Below are 12,000 nucleotides of genomic sequence, written 5' to 3'. Positions count from 1 at the left end.
TCCAAAAAATTCAAGAGGAAGGGTTGCACCCAAGCTCATTTTACAAGGCTGGCGTTACCTTGATAACCAGACAAAGATATTACAAATAAAGAAAATTATAATCTAATATCCCTGATGAACAAATTCTCAACAAAGTATTAGCAAACCAAATTCAGCAACACATAAAAACTTCGTATATCACAGTTAAGTGGGATTTATTTCTAGGACGCAAGGTTGGTTCAATATCCACAGATCAATTAACATTATATATTGCATAAACAAGATGAAGGAGTAAACCATATGATCATATCAATAGACGCAGAAAAAGCATTTGACAAAATCTGCATCCATTTATAATAAAAACTCTAAGAAAAATGGGAATAAAGAGAACATACCTGAACATAATAAAGACCATATGTGACAAACTCACAGTGAACATCATACTCAACAGAGAAAAGCTAAGTGCTGTCCTTAATATTAAGAGCAAGACTCCGCATAAATATGGACAGATGATTTTTGATAAAGAAGCCAAGAATGCACAATGGAGAAAAGACAGCCTCTTCAATAAATGGTGCTGGGAGAATTGGAAAGCCACATGCAAGAGAATGAAACTAGACTGCTTTCTGTCACCATGTACCAAAATTGATTCAAATGGATCAAAGACCTAAACATGACACCTGAAACAATAAACTGCATAGAAGAAGACGGAGGTACTAAACTTACAGACCTTGGGTTCAAAGAGCTTTTTATGAATTTGACTCCAAAGGCAAGGGAAGTAAAAGCGAAAATAAATGAATGGAACTATATATCAAACTAAAAACTTCTGCACAGCAAAAGAAACCATTGACAAAATCAAGAGGCAACCAACAGAATGGGAGATTTTTGTAACCAACGCCTCCAATAAGGGGCTAATATCCAAAATATATAAAGTACTCATACTACACAACAACAAAGAAATAAACAATCCAATTAAAAAATGGGCAGAGGACCTGATGATACATTTCTCCAAAGAGGACATACAAATGGCAAATAGACATATGAAGAAATGCTCAACATCACTAATCATCAGAGAAATGCAAATCAAAATCACAATGAGATATCACCTCACCCCAGTCAGAATGGCTATCATCAAGAAGACAAATAGTAACAAGTGTTGGAGAGGCTGTGGAGAAAATGGAACCCTCATACACTGTTGGTGGGAATGCAGACTGGTGCAGCTGCTATGGAAGGCAGTGTGGAGGTTCCTCAAAAAATTACAAATAGAATTACCATATGACCCAGCAATCCCTGTCCTGGGTATCTACCACGAAAATCTGAAAACATTTATCCATAAAGACATTTATGCTCCGATGTTCATTGCTGCTTTACTTACGGTGGCCAAGACATGGAAACAACCAAAATGTCCTTTGATAGATGAATGGATAATGAAGTTGTGGTATATATACACAATGGAATACTATTCAGCCATAAGAGAAGATGAAATAGGACCATTTGTGACAACATGGATGGATCTTGAGAGTGTAATGCTGAGCAAAATAAGTCAGACAGAACAAGTAGAGAACCATATGATTTCACTGATATATAAAACTGAAAACAACAAAAGAACAAGACAAACAAATGAAGAAACAAAAACTCATAGACACAGACAATAGTTTAGTGGTTAACAGAGGGTAAGGGGGTTTCTAGAAGCGGGTAAATTGGGTCAAATATATGGCGATATAAGGAGAACTGACTCTGGGTGGTTAACACACAATGTGAGTAATAGATGATGTATTACAGAATTATACACCTGAAATCTATTTAACTTTCTAACAATTGTCATCCCAATAAACTTTAATTAAAATAAAAAAGAAGAGGAAGCAGACAAGACAAGGACATCCACTTTTTGCACTTTCATTTAGGATAGTAGTGGAAGTCCTAGCCACAGCAATCAGACAATAAAAAGAAATAAAAGCTATCTAAATTGGAAAGGAAGAAGTAAAACTGTACTTATTTGCAGAAGACATGATATTATATAGAGAGAATCCTAAACAGTACACCTAAAAACTATTAGAACTGATAAATGTGTTCAGTAAATGGGCAGGATACAAAATTAATGTTCAGAAAGCAGTTGCGTTTTTATACACCAATAACAAACTATCAGGAAGAGAAATTAAGAAAACAATTCCAGTTACAATTACATCAAATAAAACCCCTAGGAATAAAATTAACCAAGGATGTAAAAGGCCTGCACTCAGAAAATTATAAGACATTGCAGAAGATACGAATAAATTGAAACATATACATGCTCATGGATGGGAAGAATTAACATCATTAAAATGTCCATGCTACCCAAAGCAATCTCTAGATTCAGTGCAATCCTTTTCAAAATAGCAATGACATTTTTCACAGAACTAGGACAAATAATCCTAAAATTTATATGAAACCGAAGAGACAATATTGAGAAAGAAGAGCATCAAAGTTGCAGATATCATGGTATCTGATATCAAACTGTACTACAAAGCTATAGTTATCAAAACAGCATGATACTAATATAAAAACAAACACATAGGTCAATGGAACAGAATAGAAAACCCAGAAATAAACCCACACTTATATGGTAAATTAGTCTGTGACAAAGGAGGCAAGAATATGCAATTAAGTAAAGATAGTTTCTTCAATAAATGATAATGAGAAAACTAAACAGATACATGAAAAAATGAAACTAGACCACTTTCTTACATCATATAGAAGAATAAATTTAAAATGGATTAAAGACTTAAATAAATGAAAGACCCAAAATCATAAAATTCCTAGAAGAAAACATATGCAGTGAACTCTTTGACATTGCTCTTAGTAATATTTTTTTTGGGTATGTCTCCTCAGGCCACAGAAACAAAAGAAAAAAATAATCAAATGGGACTATATCCAATTAAAGAGTTTTTACACAACAATGGAATCCATCAATATATTAAAAGAAAACCTACTGAATGGGAGAAGATATTCATTCTCCAATGATACATCTGATAAGGGCCTAATATCCAAAATATATAAGGAACTCATACTACTAACCACCAAAAAAAAAAAAAAAAAAAAAAAAAAGAATCCAATTGAAAATGGGCATTTCTTCATAGACATTTCTCCAAAGAGGACATATAGATTACTGATAGATATATAAAAAAATGCTTAATGTCATTAATAATCAGAGAAATGCAGATAAAAAACACAATGAGATGTCACCTCACACTTGTCAGAATGTCTATCATCCATAAATCAACAAACAGTAAGTGCTGGCGAGGATGTGGAGAAAAGGGAACCCTTGTGCACTGTTGGCAGGATTGCACATTGGTGCTGCCATTATGGAAAACAGTATGGAGGGTCCTCAAAAAATTAAAAATATAACTACCATATGACCCAGTAATTTTACTTCTGGTTATTTATCTGAAGAAATCTAAAACCCTTTTGAAAACATATATGCATTCTTATGTTCATTGAAGCATTATTTACAATAGCCAAGATATGGTAGCAACCTAAGTGTCCATTGATATATGATTGGATAAAGAAGTGGTGCATATATGCAATGAAATATTACTCAGTCATAAAAAACATTGAAATTCTACCATTTGTGACAGGATGGATGGACCTAGAGGATAGTACACTAAGTGAAATAAGTCAGATAGAAAAATGAAAATACCATATGATTTCACTTATATGTGGAGTCTTAAAAAATAAAATAAAATAAATGAAAAAGCAAAACAGAAACACACTCATAGATACAGAGAACCAATTGATGGTTGCCAGATGGTAGGAGAATTTGGGGAGCTGGGTGAAAAGGAGGAAGGGAGTAAGAAGTACAAATTGTCAGTTACAAAATAGCCAAAGGGATGTAAAGTACAGCATAGGGAATATAGTCAGTAATATTTTAATAACTATGTATGGTGTCAAGGGGTTACTCGAATTATCAGTAGCATTATGTCTTAAGTTATATAAATGTTTAACCACTGTGCTCTGCACTTGAGACCAATACAATCTTGAATGTCAACTGTAATTGGAAAATAAGAAAGAAAAATTAAATAAAGCTATTAAACAATTAAAACATTAATTAATAAGTAGAGAAAGAGATAATGCTTCTGGATGGGATATCAATGTTTAAAACCTTCCTGTATTCATTTGTTAGTTTAGTTTAATTTCACTAACAATATCTATGAGAATTTTATGTTCGAAATGTGGCCAATCAAGTTTAAGTATTGTTGTCTTTGCTGGGGAGTCCTCTGTGTGGGTGTTGCTGGCACTCCCCTGTCCCCCAACTCTTATAAATGCCTTGTGATTACTATGCTCTTATAGGCAATTTTTATTTGTCCCCCTGGTTTCACAGCAACCTGGTCCTCCAGGTTATAGACAGAATAAAATGTAAGCAAAGCTAGAAGATTTTTGAGAAGAATTTATTTCAAAGATTAGTGAAGGAGGTACTGATTCTACCCAATGCATTATATATAACAAACACATAGTAAATACATTTATATGTCTTAGCACACATACAGGAGCACATGCAAACATAAAAACTTTTTGTGTCCAAATATGAATAGTGTAATGATGAGTGGGAAAAAGAAAGGGGAGGGACACACACTAAAACGGGGCTAATTAATTAATTTAATATCTAATCAATTTATTTAGCAATATGCAATAGCAAAACACAAAGGCAATTAATAGAATATGTTAATGTCAGAAAGTAAAGGTGGTTAAGACCAAACTATATTCATTGATAACAATGTCATGTCAAAAGAGTACACATACATATAAGTTTAAGAGATCCCAACATATGTTTACTATTGATAACAAATAACATCAGTAAAGAGTATCCAAAAGCGGTAATAAGCTCTACAGGATAGTAACTATTACAGTAGATGTCAAAAGCTCACCAAACTGGGGGAGAACAACACTGGAAAAGTCATAAATCAAAACCTTGCCAAGTCTGTAGCTGAGAGAAACTCAGGCGTTTCCCACACCGCTGCTTGTTAGTTCCCAAGAATGCTGCTGCTGATGATGTTGTTTTTGTTGTTGTTAGAAGTCACGGCGTCTTCTGATGCTATAAGCTGCAAACTACATATAAGTTTTTAAGATGTTAACAATCTGAAGAATGTTGCTGCTGTTGTCGTTGTTGTTGTTGTTGTTGTTGTTGCTAGAAGTCAAGATGTCTTCTGATGCTGTAAGCTGTAAGGCTTGCAGCAAGATAATGAGACTGAGAGAGTCAGGAGGGTTGAGCAAACTGAGTGCTTTATTCTGTGCTCCGGGCGAGGTTCACCGGTCTGCAGACGGGGGCCACTGAAGTCGCGCCCAGGGCAGAGTGAGGGAGGCATATATGCGATTTTGGGGGTGGGGGTTGGCTGAGTGAGGTGGCAGATGAGCAGGCCCCCGCCAGCGCAGATCAGGCATGAGCGGCTGCATCCGGAGTTGTTTATCGCACCAGGGTCTGCTGCCTTTTCTGGGAAACGCCAGGGGCCCCAGTTTCTGTCATGTGAGGAGGGGTCTGACTTGGCAGAGGGGTATTTTGGCTTCTGGCCGCTTTGACCATGCCCACAGCTGACCTAACATAAGTTGCAAGCTGCATACAAGTTTTCTAGACGCTAACAAGTTCTCAAGAAGGCTAACCGTGGGGAGCAACACAGGAGAGGTCGGGAACCAACCAGACCTCACCAGGTTCGCAGCTGGAAGTCAGGACCTCCCCTGGTATTGTAAGCTGCATGTTACTGGAAGTCTTCAAAATGTTAGAATGATGAAAAATCACCAGTGACAAATGACCAAATGACGAAAAGAATAATTAATTACACTGCCAACTGAGGTCTGTCTTACATATTTTCTCAGATGTACCTTAGAGCCAAGCTTCTTGTTCCTGCCTCCCCCTCCAGGAATGGTCAGTTCCGAGGGGGTCCAACAGTTACTGATACAAGTACTGCTCATCTGGCCGTAGGGCCAATTTATCCAGATAAGCAACAAGGCCTGGCAATGTGCCTGTCACGTCATCCTGACATAACTTAGCTACTTCTTCACTTCATCTGCTGATGAGAACGAAACAGACGGAAAGCAACATCATCTTGTATCTCCTCTACACGGGACAATGAGACCAAAGGGGGAATTCTCTCAACCCCTGATCATAGAATTTTTTCTGACCCTAAGCTAACTATCACCTCACAGCATGGACAGAACAGTAGCTTCATCTCACATCTCCCATATTTGGGAGAATGTGACCAAACAGAAAAGCAACCTCATCTCATGTCTCCCCTGCTCGGGAGAATGAGACCAAAGGGGGAATTTACTCAACCCCTGATCACAGCACAGAAATCACCTCACATGCAGGAACAGATAAAAGCTAATAGACAAAAGTTCACATCAACTAATGAAGGCAAATTTTCCTCAACATCTACCCTACCATTAGGAAAAACAATAAAGAGATTAATAATCCTGAATACATATGAATTAATGAAAAGCTTTAGTATATTATAGTATATAGAATGATTGCTTAAGAAATAGCACTTGGAAAAATACTTGTGGGGGCAAAAACCTAAAATGAAAGAGGTTATGAATATAATTAACCATATACAAGGATAAATTTCAGAAAGATTAGACTGTAAAGTGGAAATAAATAAATGAACAAACAAACAAACAAAACCAGAAAAAGTGAGTCTGTCTACCTAAGAGGAAGCTGGGGCCTCCCAGGTTCTGGGAGAAGATACATTCCTTCCTATCAATGTCTTGAAGGCTGAAATAAACTTGAAATCACTGAACAGGAAATGCCTGCAACCCAACGTAGTGATCTAAGGCATGCTTTGTATTCAGTTTATCTGTTCAATGTGTGTTAACAAATACTTTAGAATATTGGTTCCTTTAGGGCAGGGGCTAGGTCTACCTGCACTCTGGATCTTGGTGCCTGGGTTTGAATCCGGGCTCTGGTCTTTTCTCTTTGTGTGATATTGAGTAAGTTATGGTGATGAAAAAAAAATTCTGTCTAAGAGAAAGCTTATAAGAGTTTATCTGAGCCAAACTGATGACAATTGCCATGTCAAAATCTCAATGGGTTGAGAAATGCTCTGCAAAATGGTGGTTTGCAGTTTATTTTATATATAGAATCAAAGGAGGAGGGTTACATGAAAACCATTGGTGGTAGATAAAGGGGGAGGGAGAAAACCAAGGGGGTAGGGGAATCTCTGGGATTGGATAAAAGCAAATTGGAGAGACAGGTACATCTTTACATAGGTGGGTATAGGATAGTTAATACTTCACTTCTTACAGCACATGGAGATGGTAATCAGTGGACAAGAATACTAATGAGGGATTCTGTAGTTTCCTGCTCTGGACCAGAAAAAGGAATTACTCTGACATTCCAAGGGCATGTTATCCTAAACGCAAAAAGATAGATAGGCTCACTGGAGGTAGAGATTGACCTTTATCAAGGAAGCTACAGACTAAAAGTGTGACTTCCTGTCATGGCTCACCTTAGTTAGGAATTTTTATGTTCACACCATCCTATGTGGTTAATTTTCAGTCTCCTGAGTTCATCAGGTTTAACATGTGGCCCCCTTTTTTTGTTTATAGTTACATAACCATTCTATGCATCAGTTTCCTCATCTGTAAAATGTAGGCAAACATAGCAAATACTTCACGAGGTTGTTGTGAGAATTAAGCCCTTAGAATGGTGCCTGGCATATAGGAAGCTATATAAATGATAAATATTAGCTTTTCTACTGTATTCTCCAATGCTAAAAATGATGCCAGACACGTGGTAAGTGGTCAGTAACTACTGAATGACTTTGAGCCTGTTTTGCTATATAGTACCTCTCTGATTCCCTAAAGATAAGCAAAACTCACCCTTCAGAGACAAGTAGTGACAAATTTTGAAAATAGAGGCAGAAATGCAGTTTATCAGCCCTTTTTTTCTTCTTCTTTTGACATTTGAAGCATGAAAACACGCTGAACAGGATGAAGTCTGTTCTCACATCTGTGGTGGGTAAATTAAATGAGCTATTGAAACCAGTGAGCGTGAGCCCCTAGTTGCTGAGGGCAGTGGTAAGCCCATATGCTTTGCATAATTCTGCCCCAACATATTGCTGACTGTACAAGGAAAATGTTCTGATAGTCTGCTACTAAAGTCTGTTTTTAATGAAAACATCCTGGTATCAGCTAGTCTCAGAAGACAGCTTTGTTGTGTAGTCAGTCAAGTATGGAGTTCTATTATGAGTGTTTCCTCATTACAGATGTCCTGTGGATGGAACCTGAAGATTGGGGGGGCAGGGGAGGAAGCAAACAACCCTTTTCCAAGCAGAGGTACATCACAGCAGTGGGAGGGATGGAAGTGGTAGGGTGGGGACCCAGCTCATGTCCATGAACACTGGTCTGATAGGAGGGCTGGCTGGGGGTGATCCCCCTTCCCCCTATCCTCACCACCTTAGCTACAAGTCTTAGCTTCACTCCTCCTCCTGGCACTGCTCCTTTGCTGCTCAGAGTTGGGGTGTGAGAAATATGGTACTGAAAACAGGAGGCTGCACTCACATAGGTATTTATGTTGCCTGGTCATGGAGTTGAAACTACCCCTCTGAGGAGAAACTGGCCATCTTTGGAACTATTCTTCCTTAGAATCAGCAATGAGCCCATCAGGTTGGAAAGAAAATGTCAAATAGGAAGTTTGGGTAACATGGAAGTTTCAAGTCAAGCCAACTTCATTTTCCCTCTGTGTATCATTAGTAGTAGAGATTTAGCCATGAATATGATGAGTAACTGGAGAAATATACAAATAAATGATAATGAAATATATATTAATAAAATGAGTATGAAAAAAACAATAAGCTGGGCCGGCCCGGTGGATCAGGCGATTGGAGCTCTGTGCTCCTAACTCCGAAGGCTGCTGGTTCGATTCCCACATGGGCCAGTGGGCTCTCAACCACAAGGTTGCCGGTTAGACTCCTTGAGTCCTGCAAGGGATGGTGGGCTCTCGCCCCTGCAACTAAGATTGAACACAGCACCTTGAGCTGAGCTGCCTCCCGGATGGCTCAGTTGGTTGGAGCGTGGGCTCTCAACAAGGTTGCCAGTTCGACACCCGCAAGGGATGGTGGGCCCCCTGCAACTAACAACGGCAACTGGACCTGGAGATGAGCCTGCGCCCTCCACAGCCAAGACTGAAAAGACAACAACTTGACTTGGGAAAAAAAACAAAAAAACAAACAAAAAAATAAGCTGTCCAACCAAGTCCATGTTCTTCAAGTAATGCCTGGCTTGTTTATTAAAGCCACCCACTACCCCATCCCCCACCCCCACATACACACCTTTTTTAATTTAAGAGAGTTGATCTAGAAGAATGGAGGGGCCTGACAACTTGAAAGGCATTTTAAGTCATTAATGACAGGAAATGATGCTATTAAGTGTTGACTCATGAAGAAACCTCTTCCCAGGAAAATGAATTCAATAATAATACCCTTAAGGTTATGGGATAGTAAATCTTATACCTCCTGAAAATGTTAATGGAATCAAGGAAAGGAAGTGAAAGAAATAAGCTTGGAATGAAACAAAACCAGTCAGAGCAGATCAGCACTGATTGGTTCATGGTCACAAAGCTGGAAGCAGGACCAAACTGTCATCGGTTTCAAAATACTATCCATGCTGGCTGTCAACTGGTGCATCCTTGCTGATAAGTCCCAACAAGAGGGGGAAATATAGTAAAACAACTTGTCCCTGGGATCTCACAACAAGAATCATTTTATTAGTAAATGTAAATTCTGGTGTTTAAGAAGAAATCATTTAAAAAATTTCATTCAAACATTTGCATTTGAGCTTAATTTGTCCTTCCAAGAGGGTCTGGTGTGATTTGAACCCTCCCAGATGTGTGGGAATATGTATATGCAGGTTAGTCTTTCCTCCATTTATCTAGTCAGTCAGTCAGCAAATATTTATCAAATGGCAGACAGTGGGCTAGGATCTCGGAATGTGAGAAAAAGGAGGGAATCACATTTTCTTGAGGGCTTGGGGCCACTGATATGAAAATTGTATGTCTTTGCATGTCTACTTGGTATCTCCCATTGGAACACAACAGATCTGAAATGTCAAGCATCCATTCTAAGGACAACTTGAAATAATCAGTAATCATGACTGCAACCTTTTGTGAAGGCTGATTTTGCTGGCGGACTGGCTTTCTGAGGCGATCAGGCACACTCACTTAAAATAAGTGTAATTCTTTTTAAATATCACAAACCTCCTTTGAGTGCCAGCAACTCTGGGGCTTCTTTCCCATGGTGCCCACCCACCGGCCAGTGGGACCTCCTAGGACCTGGCTGCCCAGAAAATGGCACCTTGGCTAAACTTCCCTCAAACCATTCCTTACAAATGAGGGAGCCACCCCAAAGCAGAATCTCTGGCTTAGGTGCGGGATTATGAGTGACTTTTCATCATATTTTCTGTATAACTTGGCTTCTTAAACAGCAAATGTACATTGTTTCTGTAATTACCAAAAAAAAGTTTTTAAAAATCTGTAATCTTTCATATTGCTTACCTTTATCCATTCCACTCATGAGTGATTGTGATCTCTTCCTCAAAAAGGCTCCACTTCTCAGATGCAGACTGAATGAATAGAAAAAAAAGCAAAATAAAACAAAGCAAAATTTTAGCACATGATAAATCACCATGTGGTCTGAGGACCAATGTTATGCTTTCTGTGTTAGTTTTTTGACCTTAGCTCATCTGGGTAGAAGAAAGACCAATGCTGGCCCTGGAGTAACATCTTATCTGGTTGATTTGATTTTTAATAATGGAAACTTCTACCCAGATGACCTATAAGCAGTAAAATAGTGTTGGGCCAAGGAAGTGATTAGTTTTGACACCGGATAACGCTGTCAAAGGGTTAGTTCACAGAGCCTTGGAGCAGATGCCAAGGGCCAGATAGCTGACTCAGAACCCGAAAGGAGCAGCCTTGCCAAAGGCTATGTCTTGCCATGCTGCCCCTGCTCTACTGTCACTACTATCGCAGTCCTTGCTGCAAGGGTCTTCAGAGGCATCATCACACTTGACTCACTTGCTGTCCTGGGTGTGGGCTCCAAGAGCGACCCCAAAGGTCATAGCCCTTTGAGTGCAACAGAAGTGTATACTTGTACAGCTGCATATAAATCACTTGTGATTTAAAGGAAGAATTGCCTAATCTCAGATCATGTACAAGATACAAGATGTTGACCCCTAATGCTGTCAATTGTCATTTCTTGTTGGAATTTCCTCCACTTGAAAGCTTTGTACTCATTCACTGGGATCTGGCAGGATCCTATAGAGCAGAAATGAGGAGCTTGTTTGGATCTGTAAATCTTAGTTGCGCTGAAAAGCGGAGGTAGAGCCCTTATCTGGTTGCTTTCAGTCACTTGGTCCCCATTTCATTTCTTAAATTCTTTGGGCTCCAGCTTATTCCTGATGGAAGAGTGTTCTGTCCTGGCCTTCTTGGTAGGGTGTTGTAAGATTCTGGTATCTAGAGCTGGATCCTTTTTCATCCCCATTCACTTTATTAATTAAGTCTCCACTTCTGCTCCATTCTTCTTTGCCAGCATTAAGTTTTGCAGTGAAATGTTTATAAAACTGTAAGAAAACAATTTACAGTAAATTGTAAAGTGAAATACACCAGTATTCTCAGCACTAAATTCTAAATAAATAGCATCTAATTGGAATGGTCTTTTATTTATTTATTTATTTATTTATTTATTTATTTATTTATTTATTTATTTATTTTTCTGTTCTGCTTACCCTCTTAGTGTGTATGTATACATTTGATTGATTGGATAAACATTTTGTTTAGGACAGGTACAACAAAAAGTTTCTTTCATATCTTCTAAAGTCTAGATTGAGTTCCTCAAGAACTCAGACATTCCCGATCACTCACTCATTCATTCATCCAATTCTCACTGTATGTAGAGAGCATGCCCTTGTACCAGGCTCTGTCTAAGTACTGAGGACAACAGCCCAGCCACCACAGAGACCTGAGTGACTTTGCAAGACCAATATTAAACAAATTACATAACTAGT

At 38.5% G+C, this 12,000-nt stretch overlaps 1 protein-coding gene across 1 annotated transcript in view; it reads left to right on the top strand.

Annotated features, from left to right (window-relative positions):
- HECW1 (HECT, C2 and WW domain containing E3 ubiquitin protein ligase 1) overlaps positions 1-12,000 on the top strand; it is a 507,225-nt gene that overhangs the window by 143,211 nt on the left and 352,014 nt on the right. The gene's annotated exons all lie outside the window — the stretch shown is intronic.

Source organism: Rhinolophus sinicus, linkage group LG09 (genome assembly GCF_036562045.2).
Source record: "Rhinolophus sinicus isolate RSC01 linkage group LG09, ASM3656204v1, whole genome shotgun sequence".
NCBI lineage: Eukaryota > Metazoa > Chordata > Mammalia > Chiroptera > Rhinolophidae > Rhinolophus > Rhinolophus sinicus.
This window is presented reverse-complemented; position numbering and strand designations above follow the sequence as displayed.